The sequence below is a fragment of the Stenella coeruleoalba genome (assembly GCF_951394435.1).
Source record: "Stenella coeruleoalba genome assembly, chromosome: 1".
Taxonomy (NCBI): Eukaryota; Metazoa; Chordata; class Mammalia; order Artiodactyla; family Delphinidae; genus Stenella; species Stenella coeruleoalba.
In genome coordinates, this window is record NC_137169.1 from 121,293,770 (window position 1) to 121,310,221 (window position 16,452).

The 16,452-nt window shown below is 43.7% G+C and overlaps 1 long non-coding RNA gene across 35 annotated transcripts in view; it reads right to left on the bottom strand.

Annotated features, from left to right (window-relative positions):
• Positions 1-16,452, bottom strand: part of LOC307186525 — a 2,785,769-nt gene that overhangs the window by 300,141 nt on the left and 2,469,176 nt on the right. The gene's annotated exons all lie outside the window — the stretch shown is intronic.

The following is a 16,452-nucleotide window of genomic DNA, read 5'->3' on the forward strand; positions in this document are numbered from 1 at the left end:
AAGGAGCTCAGGGGCACTGTAATTCACAAACCTGCAGAGTTATAAATGACAGCTATCGTCCAAAAATAGACTGAAGTAAGGCTGCCAAGAGGACTTGAAAGCGGGGCAGAATTGCAGGAAACCGATTTCAGGAGGTAGACTGGAATTGCATTGAAAGCATAGGAAAAGAGGCAGAACGTCCACAATGATGCACTTGGCCAAAAAGGGCGTATGCGTTTTTTCCTGAATATATTCAGGAAAAAACGCATACGCCCTTTTTGGCCAACCAAGCAAGCTTGCAGAGGAAATCTGCACTACAATGAAGTCTCACTTCCCCCCGGTCAAAAGGGCCATCTGAAAAAAGTGTAAAATCCAGAAAGGCAGGACAGGCCATGGAGAACTGGGAGCCTTGTTATGCTGATGGGCGGGATGTAAATTGCGAAGAACCACTTGGGAGAAGTGTATGGTGTTTCCTGAAACAACTAAAAAACAAAGCAACAGAGCCTAGGGCACTTCCACTTATGGTCCTATAGCTTAGGGAAATTAAAATGAAAAAGACACAGCCACCCCAAAGTTTCGAACGGCTCTGTTTACAAGAACCTCGTTTACAGTACAAGTTCAACATCGCAGAAAGTGAAAAATGGATAAAGAAGTTGTGGTATTTACTTACAAAGCAATATCACTCAGCAATGAAATCTGTGTCATCAGGCCCTTAGCAGCACAATGAGGGGATTCAGGTATGATGATTCTAACTGAAATAAGTCACACAAAAAAAGAAACATCATAAGATATCACTAATACACGGAACGTAAACTTGGCTACACAGGAACTGAATTACAAAACAGAACAGGGTCTCAAATTTAGAAAACCAACTTATGCTTGCTTAAGGGGAAAGGTGAGTTGGGGTGCTGCATAAAACCAGAGATTGAAATGAGCACAGATAAAGTTCCTTAAGCCAAATATGGAATAGACAAGAGCTACTCCTTGCTCAACGAAATGGACTCAAAACCCCATATTAAATGCCTAAGAATGTACCTGACTAGTAAGTATCTTAAAACCTATGGATTGCTATGTCTCCAAAAGAGAATCAAGCGTGTGTACAGGGGCATAAACGCAGCAGTGATAGGATTGGAGAGGTTCAGTGAGCAAATGAAGACCCTTTGAAGTCATATTGCATGGTACCCATTACACGGGTCTCAACTCTCCAGGTTTAAGGTATTCTTCCTTCAGCTAAAACATGCATGTGGAACCCAGAGTATGATCAACCATGTGAACGGGAGACGTGTTCAAATATGTCTCAGTTTTCCTCCCCTGGTACTCGGGTGCAACATTCCAGACGCTTTACTAATACTCTCCCCACTTGGAGAGTCAGCCCCTTTAACCTCCTGTTTGGCCCAGTTTGCAATTTCTGCGGAAGATGAACAGGAATAGCGAGAACCAATGAGAGGCTAGCTGGAGGTGTCTGGAGGGGCAAATTTAACTCTCATTTCCCACCAGGAAGAGGAATTAACCAAAGGCTCAGCGTGCCGTACCGGAACCAGATTAGGGCCTGAAGCCATCCTGCGGTGTTGCGGCCAGGTCACAAGAAAGCGAGTTGAAGAAAGGAGCTCAGGGGCACTGTAATTCACAAACCTGCAGAGTTATAAATGACAGCTATCGTCCAAAAATAGACTGAAGTAAGGCTGCCAAGAGGACTTGAAAGCGGGGCAGAATTGCAGGAAACCGATTTCAGGAGGTAGACTGGAATTGCATTGAAAGCATAGGAAAAGAGACAGAACGTCCACAATGATGCACTTGGCCAAAAAGGGCGTATGCGTTTTTTCCTGAATATAATCAGGAAAAAACGCATACGACCTTTATGGCCAACCAAGCAAGCTTGCAAAGGAAATCTGCACTACAATGAAGTCTCACTTCCCCCCGGTCAAAAGGGCCATCTGAAAAAAGTGTAAAATCCAGAAAGGCAGGACAGGCCATGGAGAACTGGGAGCCTTGTTATGCTGATGGGCGGGATGTAAATTGCCAACAACCACTCGGGAGAAGTGTATGGTGTTTCCTGAAACATCTAAAAAACAAAGCAACAGAACCTAGGGCACTTCCACTTATGGTCCTATAGCTTAGGGAAATTAAAATCAAAAAGACACAGCCACCCCAAAGTTTGGAACGGCTCTGTTTACAAGAACCTCGTTTACAGTACAAGTTCAACATCGCAGAAAGTGAAAAATGGATAAAGAAGGTGTGGTATTTACTTACAAAGCAATATCACTCAGCAATGAAATCTGTGTCATCAGGCCCTTAGCAGCACAATGAGTGGATTCAGGTATGATGATTCTAACTGAAATAAGTCACACAGAAAAAGAAACATCATAAGATATCAGTAATACACGGAATGTAAACTTGGCTACACAGGAACTGAATTACAGAACAGAACAGGGTCTCAAATTTAGAAAACCAACTTATGCTTGCTTAAGGGGAAAGGTGAGTTGGGGTGCTGCATAAAACCAGAGCTTGAAATGAGCACAGATAAAGTTCCTTAAGCCAAATATGGAATAGACAAGAGCTACTCCTTGCTCAACGAAATGGACTCAACACCGCATATTAAACGCCTAAGAATGTACCTGACTAATAAGTATCTTAAAACGTATAGATTGCTATGTCTCCAAAAGAGAATCAAGCATTTGTACAGGGGCATAAACGCAGCAGTGATAGGATTGGCGAGGTTCGGTGAGCAAATGAAGACCCTTTGAAGTCATATTGCATGGTACCCATTCCACGGGTTTCAACTACCCAGATTTTAGGTATTCTTCCTTCAGCTAAAACATGCATGTGGAACCCAGAGTATGATCAACCATGTGATCGGGAGACGTGTTCAAATATGTCTCAGTTTTCCTCCCCTGGTACTCGGGTGCAACATTCCAGACGCTTTACTAACACTCTCCCCACTTGGAGAGTCAGCGCCTTTAACCTCCTGTTTGGCCCTGTTTGCAATTTCTGTGGAAGATGAACAGGAATAGCGAGAACCAATGAGAGGCTAGCTGGAGGTGTCTGAACGGGCAAATTTAACTCTCATTTGCCACCAGGAAGAGGAATTAACCAAAGGCTCAGCGTGCCGTGCCAGAACCAGATTAGGGCCTGAAGACATCCTGCGGTGTTGCGGCCAGGTCACAAGAAAGCGAGTTGAAGAAAGGAGCTCAGGGGCACTGTAATTCACAAACCTGCAGAGTTATAAATGACAGCTATCGTCCAAAAATAGACTGAAGTAAGGCTGCCAAGAGGACTTGAAAGCGGGGCAGAATTGCAGGAAACCGATTTCAGGAGGTAGACTGGAATTGCATTGAAAGCATAGGAAAAGAGGCAGAACGTCCACAATGATGCACTTGGCCAAAAAGGGCGTATGCGTTTTTTCCTGAATATATTCAGGAAAAAACGCATACGCCCTTTTTGGCCAACCAAGCAAGCTTGCAAAGGAAATCTGCACTACAATGAAGTCTCACTTCCCCCCGGTCAAAAGGGCCATCTGAAAAAAGTGTAAAATCCAGAAAGGCAGGACAGGCCATGGAGAACTGGGAGCCTTGTTATGCTGATGGGCGGGATGTAAATTGCCAACAACCACTCGGGAGAAGTGTATGGTGTTTCCTGAAACATCTAAAAAACAAAGCAACAGAACCTAGGGCACTTCCACTTATGGTCCTATAGCTTAGGGAAATTAAAATCAAAAAGACACAGCCACCCCAAAGTTTGGCACGGTTGTGTTTACAAGAACCTCGTTTACAGTACAAGTTCAAAATCGCAGAAAGTGAAAAATGGATAAAGAAATTGTGGTATTTACTTACAAAGCAATATCACTCAGCAATGAAATCTGTGTCATCAGGCCCTTAGCAGCACAATGAGTGGATTCATGTATGATGATTCTAACTGAAATAAGTCACACAGAAAAAGAAACATCATAAGATATCAGTAATACACGGAATGTAAACTTGGCTACACAGGAACTGAATTACAAAACAGAAGAGGGTCTCAAATTTAGAAAAACAACTTATGCTTGCTTAAGGGGAAAGGTGAGTTGGGGTGCTGCATAAAACCAGAGATTGAAATGAGCACAGATAAAGTTCCTTAAGCCAAATATGGAATAGACAAGAGCTACACCTTGCTCAACGAAATGGACTCAACACCGCATATTAAACGCCTAAGAATGTACCTGACTAATAAGTATCTTAAAACCTATAGATTGCTATGTCTCCGAAAGAGAATCAAGCATGTGTACAGGGGCATAAACGCAGCAGTGATAGGATTGGAGAGGTTCAGTGAGCAAATGAAGACCCTTTGAAGTCATATTGCATGGTACCCATTCCACGGGTTTCAACTACCCAGATTTTAGGTATTCTTCCTTCAGCTAAAACATGCATGTGGAACCCAGAGTATGATCAACCATGTGATCGGGAGACGTGTTCAAATATGTCTCAGTTTTCCTCCCCTGGTACTCGGGTGCAACATTCCAGACGCTTTACTAACACTCTCCCCACTTGGAGAGTCAGCGCCTTTAACCTCCTGTTTGGCTCAGTTTGCAATTTCTGTGGAAGATGAACAGGAATAGCGAGAACAAATGAGAGGCTAGCTGGAGGTGTCTGAACGGGCAAATTTAACTCTCATTTGCCACCAGGAAGAGGAATTAACCAAAGGCTCAGCGTGCCGTGCCAGAACCAGATTAGGGCCTTAAGACATCCTGCGGTGTTGCGGCCAGGTCACAAGAAAGCGAGTTGAAGAAAGGAGCTCAGGGGCACTGTAATTCACAAACCTGCAGAGTTATAAATGACAGCTATCGTCCAAAAATAGACTGAAGTAAGGCTGCCAAGAGGACTTGAAAGCGGGGCAGAATTGCAGGAAACCGATTTCAGGAGGTAGACTGGAATTGCATTGAAAGCATAGGAAAAGAGGCAGAACGTCCACAATGATGCACTTGGCCAAAAAGGGCGTATGCGTTTTTTCCTGAATATATTCAGGAAAAAACGCATACGCCCTTTTTGGCCAACCAAGCAAGCTTGCAAAGGAAATCTGCACTACAATGAAGTCTCACTTCCCCCCGGTCAAAAGGGCCATCTGAAAAAAGTGTAAAATCCAGAAAGGCAGGACAGGCCATGGAGAACTGGGAGCCTTGTTATGCTGATGGGCGGGATGTAAATTGCCAACAACCACTCGGGAGAAGTGTATGGTGTTTCCTGAAACATCTAAAAAACAAAGCAACAGAACCTAGGGCACTTCCACTTATGGTCCTATAGCTTAGGGAAATTAAAATCAAAAAGACACAGCCACCCCAAAGTTTGGCACGGTTGTGTTTACAAGAACCTCGTTTACAGTACAAGTTCAATATCGCAGAAAGTGAAAAATGGATAAAGAACTTGTGGTATTTACTTACAAAGCAATATCACTCAGCAATGAAATCTGTGTCATCAGGCCCTTAGCAGCACAATGAGTGGATTCATGTATGATGATTCTAACTGAAATAAGTCACACAGAAAAAGAAACATCATAAGATATCAGTAATACACGGAATGTAAACTTGGCTACACAGGAACTGAATTACAAAACAGAAGAGGGTCTCAAATTTAGAAAACCAACTTATGCTTGCTTAAGGGGAAAGGTGAGTTGGGGTGCTGCATAAAACCAGAGATTGAAATGAGCACAGATAAAGTTCCTTAAGCCAAATATGGAATAGACAAGAGCTACTCCTTGCTCAATGAAATGGACTCAACACCGCATATTAAACGCCTAAGAATGTACCTGACTAGTAAGTATCTTAAAACCTATAGATTGCTATGTCTCCGAAAGAGAATCAAGCATGTGTACAGGGGCATAAACGCAGCAGTGATAGGATTGGAGAGGTTCAGTGAGCAAATGAAGACCCTTTGAAGTCATATTGCATGGTACCCATTCCACGGGTTTCAAATACACAGATTTTAGGTATTCTTCCTTCAGCTAAAACATGCATGTGGAACCCAGAGTATGATCAACCATGTGATCGGGAGATGTGTTCAAATATGTCTCAGTTTTCCTCCCCTGGTACTCGGGTGCAACATTCCAGACGCTTTACTAACACTCTCCCCACTTGGAGAGTCAGCGCCTTTAACCTCCTGTTTGGCCCAGTTTGCAATTTCTGCGGAAGATGAACAGGAATAGTGAGAACCAATGAGAGGCTAGCTGGAGGTGTCTGGACGGGCAAATTTAACTCTCATTTCCCACCAGTAAGAGGAAATAACCAAAGGCTCAGTGTGCCGTGCCGGAACCAGATTAGGGCCTGAAGCCATCCTGCGGTGTTGCGGCCAGCTCAAAAGAAAGCAAGTTGAAGAAAGCAGCTCAGGGGCACTGTAATTCACAAACTTGCAGAGTTATAAATGACAGCTATCGTCCAAAAATAGACTGAAGTAAGGCTGCCAAGAGGACTTGAAAGCGGGGCAGAATTGCAAGAAACCGATTTCAGGAGGTAGACTGGAATTACATTGAAAGCATAGGAAAAGAGGCAGAACGTCCACAATGATGCACTTGGCCAATAAGGGCGTATGCGTTTTTTCCTGAATATATTCAGGAAAAAACGCATACGCCCTTTTTGGCCAACCAAGCAAGCTTGCAAAGGAAATCTGCACTACAATGAAGTCTCACTTCCCCCCGGTCAAAAGGGCCATCTGAAAAAAGTGTAAAATCCAGAAAGGCAGGACAGGCCATGGAGAACTGGGAGCCTTGTTATGCTGAAGGGTGGGATGTAAATTGCCAACAAACACTGGGGAGAAGTGTATGGTGTTTCCTGAAACATCTAAAAAACAAAGAAACAGAGCCTAGGGCACTTCCACTTATGGTCCTATAGCTTAGGGAAATTAAAATCAAAAAGACACAGCCACCCCAAAGTTTCGAACGGCTCTGTTTACAAGAACCTCATTTACAGTACAAGTTCAACATCGCAGAAAGTGAAAAATGGATAAAAAAGTTGTGGTATTTACTTACAAAGCAATATCACTCAGCAATGAAATCTGTGTCATCAGGCCCTTAGCAGCACAATGAGTGGATTCAGGTATGATGATTCTAACTGAAATAAGTCACACAGAAAAAGAAACATCATAAGATATCAGTAATACACGGAATGTAAACTTGGCTACACAGGAACTGAATTACAGAACAGAACAGGGTCTCAAATTTAGAAAACCAACTTATGCTTGCTTAAGGGGAAAGGTGAGTTGGGGTGCTGCATAAAACCAGAGATTGAAATGAGCACAGATAAAGTTCCTTAAGCCAAATATGGAAGACAAGAGCTTCTCCTTGCTCAACGAAATGGACTCAACACCGCATATTAAATGCCTAAGAATGTACCTGACTAGTAAGTATCTTAAAACCTATGGATTGCTATGTCTCCGAAAGAGAATCAAGCATGTGTACAGGGGCATAAACGCAGCAGTGATAGGATTGGAGAGGTTCGTGAGCAAATGAAGACCCTTTGAAGTCATATTGCATGGTACCCATTCCACGGGTTTCAACTACCCAGGTTTAAGGAATTCTTCCTTCATCTAAAACATGCATGTGGAACCTAGAGTATGATCAACCATGTGATCGGGAGACGTGTTCAAATATGTCTCAGTTTTCGTACCCTGGTACTCGGGTGCAACATTCCAGACGCTTTACTAACACTCTCCCGACTTGGAGAGTCAGTCCCTTTAAGCTCCTGTTTGGCCCAGTTTGCAATTTCTGCGGAAGATGAACAGGAATAGCGAGAACCAATGAGAGACTACCTGGAGGTGTCTGGACGGGCAAATTTAACTCTCATTTCCCACCAGGAAGAGGAATTAACCAAAGGCTCAGTGTGCCGTGCCGGAACCAGATTAGGGCCTGAAGCCATCCTGCGGTGTTGCGGCCAGGTCACAAGAAAGCGAGTTGAAGAAAGGAGCTCAGGGGCACTGTAATTCACAAACCTGCAGAGTTATAAATGACAGCTATCGTCCAAAAATAGACTGAAGTAAGGCTGCCAAGAAGACTTGAAAGCGGGGCAGAATTGCAGGAAACCAATTTCAGGAGGTAGACTGGAATTGCATTGAAAGCATAGGAAAAGAGGCAGAACGTCCACAATGATGCACTTGGCCAAAAAGGGCGTATGCGTTTTTTCCTGAATATATTCAGGAAAAATCGCATACGCCCTTTTTGGCCAACCAAGCAAGCTTGCAAAGGAAATCTGCACTACAATGAAGTCTCACTTCCCCCCGGTCAAAAGGGCCATCTGAAAAAAGTGTAAAATCCAGAAAGGCAGGACAGGCCATGGAGAACTGGGAGCCTTGTTATGCTGATGGGCGGGATGTAAATTGCCAACAGACACTCGGGAGAAGTGTATGGTGTTTCCTGAAACATCTAAAAAACAAAGCAACAGAGCCTAGGGCACTTCCACTTATGGTCCTATAGCTTAGGGAAATTAAAATCAAAAAGACACAGCCACCCCAAAGTTTCGAACGGCTCTGTTTACAAGAACCTCGTTTACAGTACAAGTTCAACATCGCAGAAAGTGAAAAATGGATAAAGAAGTTGTGGTATTTACTTACAAAGCAATATCACTCAGCAATGAAATCTGTGTCATCAGGCCCTTAGCAGCACAATGAGTGGATTCAGGTATGATGATTCTAACTGAAATAAGTCACACAAAAAAAGAAACATCATAAGATATCACTAATACACGGAACGTAAACTTGGCTACACAGGAACTGAATTACAAAACAGAACAGGGTCTCAAATTTAGAAAACCAACTTATGCTTGCTTAAGGGGAAAGGTGAGTTGGGGTGCTGCATAAAACCAGAGATTGAAATGAGCACAGATAAAGTTCCTTAAGCCAAATATGGAATAGACAAGAGCTACTCCTTGCTCAACGAAATGGACTCAAAACCCCATATTAAATGCCTAAGAATGTACCTGACTAGTAAGTATCTTAAAACCTATGGATTGCTATGTCTCCAAAAGAGAATCAAGCGTGTGTACAGGGGCATAAACGCAGCAGTGATAGGATTGGAGAGGTTCAGTGAGCAAATGAAGACCCTTTGAAGTCATATTGCATGGTACCCATTACACGGGTCTCAACTCTCCAGGTTTAAGGTATTCTTCCTTCAGCTAAAACATGCATGTGGAACCCAGAGTATGATCAACCATGTGAACGGGAGACGTGTTCAAATATGTCTCAGTTTTCCTCCCCTGGTACTCGGGTGCAACATTCCAGACGCTTTACTAATACTCTCCCCACTTGGAGAGTCAGCCCCTTTAACCTCCTGTTTGGCCCAGTTTGCAATTTCTGCGGAAGATGAACAGGAATAGCGAGAACCAATGAGAGGCTAGCTGGAGGTGTCTGGACGGGCAAATTTAACTCTCATTTCCCACCAGGAAGAGGAATTAACCAAAGGCTCAGCGTGCCGTACCGGAACCAGATTAGGGCCTGAAGCCATCCTGCGGTGTTGCGGCCAGGTCACAAGAAAGCGAGTTGAAGAAAGGAGCTCAGGGGCACTGTAATTCACAAACCTGCAGAGTTATAAATGACAGCTATCGTCCAAAAATAGACTGAAGTAAGGCTGCCAAGAGGACTTGAAAGAGGGGCAGAATTGCAGGAAACCGATTTCAGGAGGTAGACTGGAATTGCATTGAAAGCATAGGAAAAGAGACAGAACGTCCACAATGATGCACTTGGCCAAAAAGGGCGTATGCGTTTTTTCCTGAATATAATCAGGAAAAAACGCATACGCCCTTTATGGCCAACCAAGCAAGCTTGCAAAGGAAATCTGCACTACAATGAAGTCTCACTTCCCCCCGGTCAAAAGGGCCATCTGAAAAAAGTGTAAAATCCAGAAAGGCAGGACAGGCCATGGAGAACTGGGAGCCTTGTTATGCTGATGGGCGGGATGTAAATTGCCAACAACCACTCGGGAGAAGTGTATGGTGTTTCCTGAAACAACTAAAAAACAAAGCAACAAAACCTAGGGCACTTCCACTTATGGTCCTATAGCTTAGGGAAATTAAAATCAAAAAGACACAGCCACCCCAAAATTTGGAACGGCTCTGTTTACAAGAACCTCGTTTACAGTACAAGTTCAACATTGCAGAAAGTGAAAAATGATTAAAGAACTTGTGGTACTGACGTACAATGCAGTATCACTCAGCAATGAAATGTATGTCATCAGTCCCGTATCAACACAATGAGTGGATTCAGGTACGATGATTCTAACTGAAATAAGTCACACAGAAAAAGAAACATCATAAGATATCACTAATACACGGAATGTAAACTTGGCTACACAGGAACTGCATTCCAAAACAGAACAGGGTCTCAAATTTAGAAAACCAACTTATGCTTGCTTAAGGGGAAAGGTGAGTTGGGGTGCTGCATAAAACCAGAGATTGAAATGAGCACAGATAAAGTTCCTTAAGCCAAATATGGAATAGACAAGAGCTACTCCTTGCTCAACGAAATGGACTCAAATCCCCATATTAAATGCCTAAGAATGTACCTGACTAGTAAGTATCTTAAAACCTATGGATTGCTATGTCTCCAAAAGAGAATCAAGCGTGTGTACAGGGGCATAAACGCAGCAGTGATAGGATTGGAGAGGTTCGGTGAGCAAATGAAGACCCTTTGAAGTCATATTGCATGGTACCCATTACACGGGTCTCAACTCTCCAGGTTTAAGGTATTCTTCCTTCAGCTAAAACATGCATGTGGAACCCAGAGTATGATCAACCATGTGAACGGGAGACGTGTTCAAATATGTCTCAGTTTTCCTCCCCTGGTACTCGGGTGCAACATTCCAGACGCTTTACTAATACTCTCCCCACTTGGAGAGTCAGCACCTTTAACCTCCTGTTTGGCCCAGTTTGCAATTTCTGCGGAAGATGAACAGGAATAGCGAGAACCAATGAGAGACTAGCTGGAGGTGTCTGGACGGGCAAATTTAACTCTCATTTCCCACCAGGAAGAAGAATTAACAAAAGGCTCAGCGTGCCGGGCCTGAACCAGATTAGGGCCTGAAGCCATCCTGCGGTGTTGCGGCCAGGTCACAAGAAAGCGAGTTGAAGAAAGGAGCTCAGGGGCACTGTAATTCACAAACCTGCAGAGTTATAAATGACAGCTATCGTCCAAAAATAGACTGAAGTAAGGCTGCCAAGAGGACTTGAAAGTGGGGCAGAATTGCAGGAAACCGATTTCAGGAGGTAGACTGGAATTGCATTGAAAGCATAGGAAAAGAGGCAGAACGTCCACAATGATGCACTTGGCCAAAAAGGGCGTATGCGTTTTTTCCTGAATATATTCAGGAAAAAACGCATACGCCCTTTTTGGCCAACCAAGCAAGCTTGCAAAGGAAATCTGCACTACAATGAAGTCTCACTTCCCCCCGGTCAAAAGGGCCATCTGAAAAAAGTGTAAAATCCAGAAAGGCAGGACAGGCCATGGAGAACTGGGAGCCTTGTTATGCTGATGGGCGGGATGTAAATTGCCAACAGACACTCGGGAGAAGTGTATGGTGTTTCCTGAAACATCTAAAAAACAAAGCAACAGAGCCTTGGGCACTGCCACTTATGGTCCTATAGCTTAGGGAAATTAAAATCAAAAAGACACAGCCACCCCAAAGTTTGGGACGCCTCTGTTTACAAGAACCTCGTTTACAGTACAAGTTCAACATCGCAGAAAGTGAAAAATGGATAAAGAAGTTGTGGTATTTACTTACAAAGCAATATCACTCAGCAATGAAATCTGTGTCATCAGGCCCTTAGCAGCACAATGAGTGGATTCAGGTATGATGATTCTAACTGAAATAAGTCACAAAGAAAAAGAAACATCATAAGATATCAGTAATACACGGAATGTAAACTTGGCTACACAGGAACTGAATTACAGAACAGAACAGGGTCTCAAATTTAGAAAACCAACTTATGCTTGCTTAAGGGGAAAGGTGAGTTGGGGTGCTGCATAAAACCAGAGATTGAAATGAGCACAGATAAAGTTCCTTAAGCCAAATATGGAATAGACAAGAGCTACTCCTTGCTCAACGAAATGGACTCAACACCGCATATTAAACGCCTAAGAATGTACCTGACTAGTAAGTATCTTAAAACCTATGGATTGCTATGTCTCCGAAAGAGAATCAAGCATGTGTACAGGGTCATGAATGCAGCAGTGATAGGATTGGAGAGGTTCGGTGAGCAAATGAAGACCCTTTGAAGTCATATTGCATGGTACCCATTACACGGGTCTTAACTCTCCAGGTTTCAGGTATTCTTCCTTCAGCTAAAACATGCATGTGGAACCCAAGTATGATCAACCATGTGAACGGGAGACGTGTTCAAATAAGTCTCAGTTTTCCTCCCCTGGTACTCGGGTGCAACATTCCAGACGCTTTACTAACACTCTCCCCACTTGGAGAGTCAGCGCCTTTAACCTCCTGTTTGGCCCAGTTTGCAATTTCTGCGGAAGATGAACAGGAATAGCGAGAACCAATGAGAGACTAGCTGGAGGTGTCTGGACGGGCAAATTTAACTCTCATTTCCCACCAGGAAGAGGAAATAACCAAAGGCTCAGCGTGCCGTGCCGGAACCAGATTAGGGCCTGAAGCCATCCTGCGGTGTTGCGGCCAGCTCACAAGAAAGCGAGTTGAAGAAAGGAGCTCAGGGGCACTGTAATTCACAAACCTGCAGAGTTATAAATGACAGCTATCGTCCAAAAATAGACTGAAGTAAGGCTGCCAAGAGGACTTGAAAGCGGGGCAGAATTGCAGGAAACCGATTTCAGGAGGTAGACTGGAATTTCCTTGAAAGCATAGGAAAAGAGGCAGAACGTCCACAATGATGCACTTGGCCAAAAAGGCGTATGCGTTTTTTCCTGAATATATTCAGGAAAAAACGCATACGCCCTTTTTGGCCAACCAAGCAAACTTGCAAAGGAAATCTGCACTACAATGAAGTCTCACTTCCCCCCGGTCAAAAGGGCCATCTGAAAAAAGTGTAAAATCCAGAAAGGCAGGACAGGCCATGGAGAACTGGGAGCCTTGTTATGCTGATGGGCGGGATGTAAATTGCCAACAGACACTGGGGAGAAGTGTATGGTGTTTCCTGAAACATCTAAAAAACAAAGAAACAGAGACTAGGGCACTGCCACTTATGGTCCTATAGCTTAGGGAAATTAAAATCAAAAAGACACAGCCACCCCAAAGTTTGGGACGCCTCTGTTTACAAGAACCTCGTTTACAGTACAAGTTCAACATCGCAGAAAGTGAAAAATGGATAAAGAAGTTGTGGTATTTACTTACAAAGCAATATCACTCAGCAATGAAATCTGTGTCATCAGGCCCTTAGCAGCACAATGAGTGGATTCAGGTATGATGATTCTAACTGAAATAAGTCACACAGAAAAAGAAACATCATAAGATATCAGTAATACACGGAATGTAAACTTGGCTACACAGGAACTGAATTACAGAACAGAACAGGGTCTCAAATTTAGAAAACCAACTTATGCTTGCTTAAGGGGAAAGGTGAGTTGGGGTGCTGCATAAAACCAGAGATTGAAATGAGCACAGATAAAGTTCCTTAAGCCAAATATGGAATAGACAAGAGCTACTCCTTGCTCAATGAAATGGACTCAACACCGCATATTAAACGCCTAAGAATGTACCTGACTAGTAAGTATCTTAAAACCTATGGATTGCTATGTCTCCGAAAGAGAATCAAGCATGTGTACAGGGGCATAAACGCAGCAGTGATAGGATTGGAGAGGTTCGGTGAGCAAATGAAGACCCTTTGAAGTCATATTGCATGGTACCCATTACACGGGTCTTAACTCTCCAGGTTTAAGGTATTCTTCCTTCAGCTAAAACCTGCATGTGGAACCCAGAGTATGATCAACCATGTGAACGGGAGACGTGTTCAAATATGTCTCAGTTTTCCTCCCCTGGTACTCGGGTGCAACATTCCAGACGCTTTACTAACACTCTCCCCACTTGGAGAGTCAGCGCCTTTAACCTCCTGTTTGGCCCAGTTTGCAATTTCTGCGGAAGATGAACAGGAATAGTGAGAACCAATGAGAAACTAGCTGGAGGTATCTGGACGGGCAAATTTAACTCTCATTTCCCACCAGGAAGAGGAAATAACCAAAGGCTCAGCGTGCCGTGCCGGAACCAGATTAGGGCCTGAAGCCATCCTGCGGTGTTGCGGCCAGGTCACAAGAAAGCGAGTTGAAGAAAGGAGCTCAGGGGCACTGTAATTCACAAACCTGCAGAGTTATAAATGACAGCTATCGTCCAAAAATAGACTGAAGTAAGGCTGCCAAGAGGACTTGAAAGCGGGGCAGAATTGCAGGAAACCGATTTCAGGAGGTAGACTGGAATTGCACTGAAAGCATAGGAAAAGAGGCAGAACGTCCACAATGATGCACTTGGCCAAAAAGGGCGTATGCGTGTTTTCCTGAATATATTCAGGAAAAAACGCATACGCCCTTTTTGGCCAACCAAGCAAGCTTGCAAAGGAAATCTGCACTACAATGAAGTCTCACTTCCCCCCGGTCAAAAGGGCCATCTGAAAAAAGTGTAAAATCCAGAAAGGCAGGACAGGCCATGGAGAACTGGGAGCCTTGTTATGCTGATGGGCGGGATGTAAATTGCCAACAGACACTGGGGAGAAGTGTATGGTGTTTCCTGAAACATCTAAAAAACAAAGCAACAGAGCCTAGGGCACTGCCACTTATGGTCCTATAGCTTAGGGAAATTAAAATCAAAAAGACACAGCCACTCCAAAGTTTGGGACGCCTCTGTTTACAAGAACCTCGTTTACAGTACAAGTTCAACATCGCAGAAAGTGAAAAATGGATAAAGAAGTTGTGGTATTTACTTACAAAGCAATATCACTCAGCAATGAAATCTATGTCATCAGGCCCTTAGCAGTACAATGAGTGGATTCAGGTATGATGATTCTAACTGAAATAAGTCACACAGAAAAAGAAACATCATAAGATATCAGTAATACACGGAATGTAAACTTGGCTACACAGGAACTGAATTACAGAACAGAACAGGGTCTCAAATTTAGAAAACCAACTTATGCTTGCTTAAGGGGAAAGGTGAGTTGGGGTGCTGCATAAAACCAGAGATTGAAATGAGCACAGATAAAGTTCCTTAAGCCAAATATGGAATAGACAAGAGCTACTCCTTGCTCAACGAAATGGACTCAACACCCCATATTAAACGCCTAAGAATGTACCTGACTAGTAAGTATCTTAAAACCTATGGATTGCTATGTCTCCAAAAGAGAATCAAGCGTGTGTACAGGGGCATAAACGCAGCAGTGATAGGATTGGAGAGTTTCGGTGAGCAAATGAAGACCCTTTGAAGTCATATTGCATGGTACCCATTCCACGGGTCTCAACTCTCCAGGTTTAAGGTATTCTTCCTTCAGCTAAAACATGCATGTGGAACCCAGAGTATGATCAACCATGTGATCGGGAGACGTGTTCAAATATGTCTCAGTTTCCCTCCCCTGGTATTAGGCTGCAACATTCCAGATGCTTTACTAACACTCTCCAGTCTTGGAGAGTCAGTCCGTTTAACCTCCTGTTTGGCCCAGTTTGCAATTTCTGCGGAAGATGAACAGGAATAGTGAGAACCAATGAGAGGCTAGCTGGAGGTGTCTGGACGGGCAAATTTAACTCTCATTTCCCACCAGGAAGAGGAATTAACCAAAGGCTCAGCGTGCCGTGCCGGAACCAGATTAGGGCCTGAAGCCATCCTGCGGTGTTGCGGCCAGGTCACAAGAAAGCGAGTTGAAGAAAGGAGCTCAGGGGCACTGTAATTCACAAACCTGCAGAGTTATAAATGACAGCTATCGTCCAAAAATAGACTGAAGTAAGGCTGCCAAGAGGACTTGAAAGCGGGGCAGAATTGCAGGAAACCGATTTCAGGAGGTAGACTGGAATTGCATTGAAAGCATAGGAAAAGAGGCAGAACGTCCACAATGATGCACTTGGCCAAAAAGGGCGTATGCGTTTTTTCCTGAATATATTCAGGAAAAAACGCATACGCCCTTTTTGGCCAACCAAGCAAGCTTGCAGAGGAAATCTGCACTACAATGAAGTCTCACTTCCCCCCGGTCAAAAGGGCCATCTGAAAAAAGTGTAAAATCCAGAAAGGCAGGACAGGCCATGGAGAACTGGGAGCCTTGTTATGCTGATGGGCGGGATGTAAATTGCGAAGAACCACTTGGGAGAAGTGTATGGTGTTTCCTGAAACAACTAAAAAACAAAGCAACCGAACCTAGGGCACTTCCACTTATGGTCCTATAGCTTAGGGAAATTAAAATGAAAAAGACACAGCCACCCCAAAGTTTGGAACGGCTCTGTTTACAAGAACCTCGTTTACAGTACAAGTTCAACATCGCAGAAAGTGAAAAATGGATAAAGAAGTTGTGGTATTTACTTACAAAGCAAT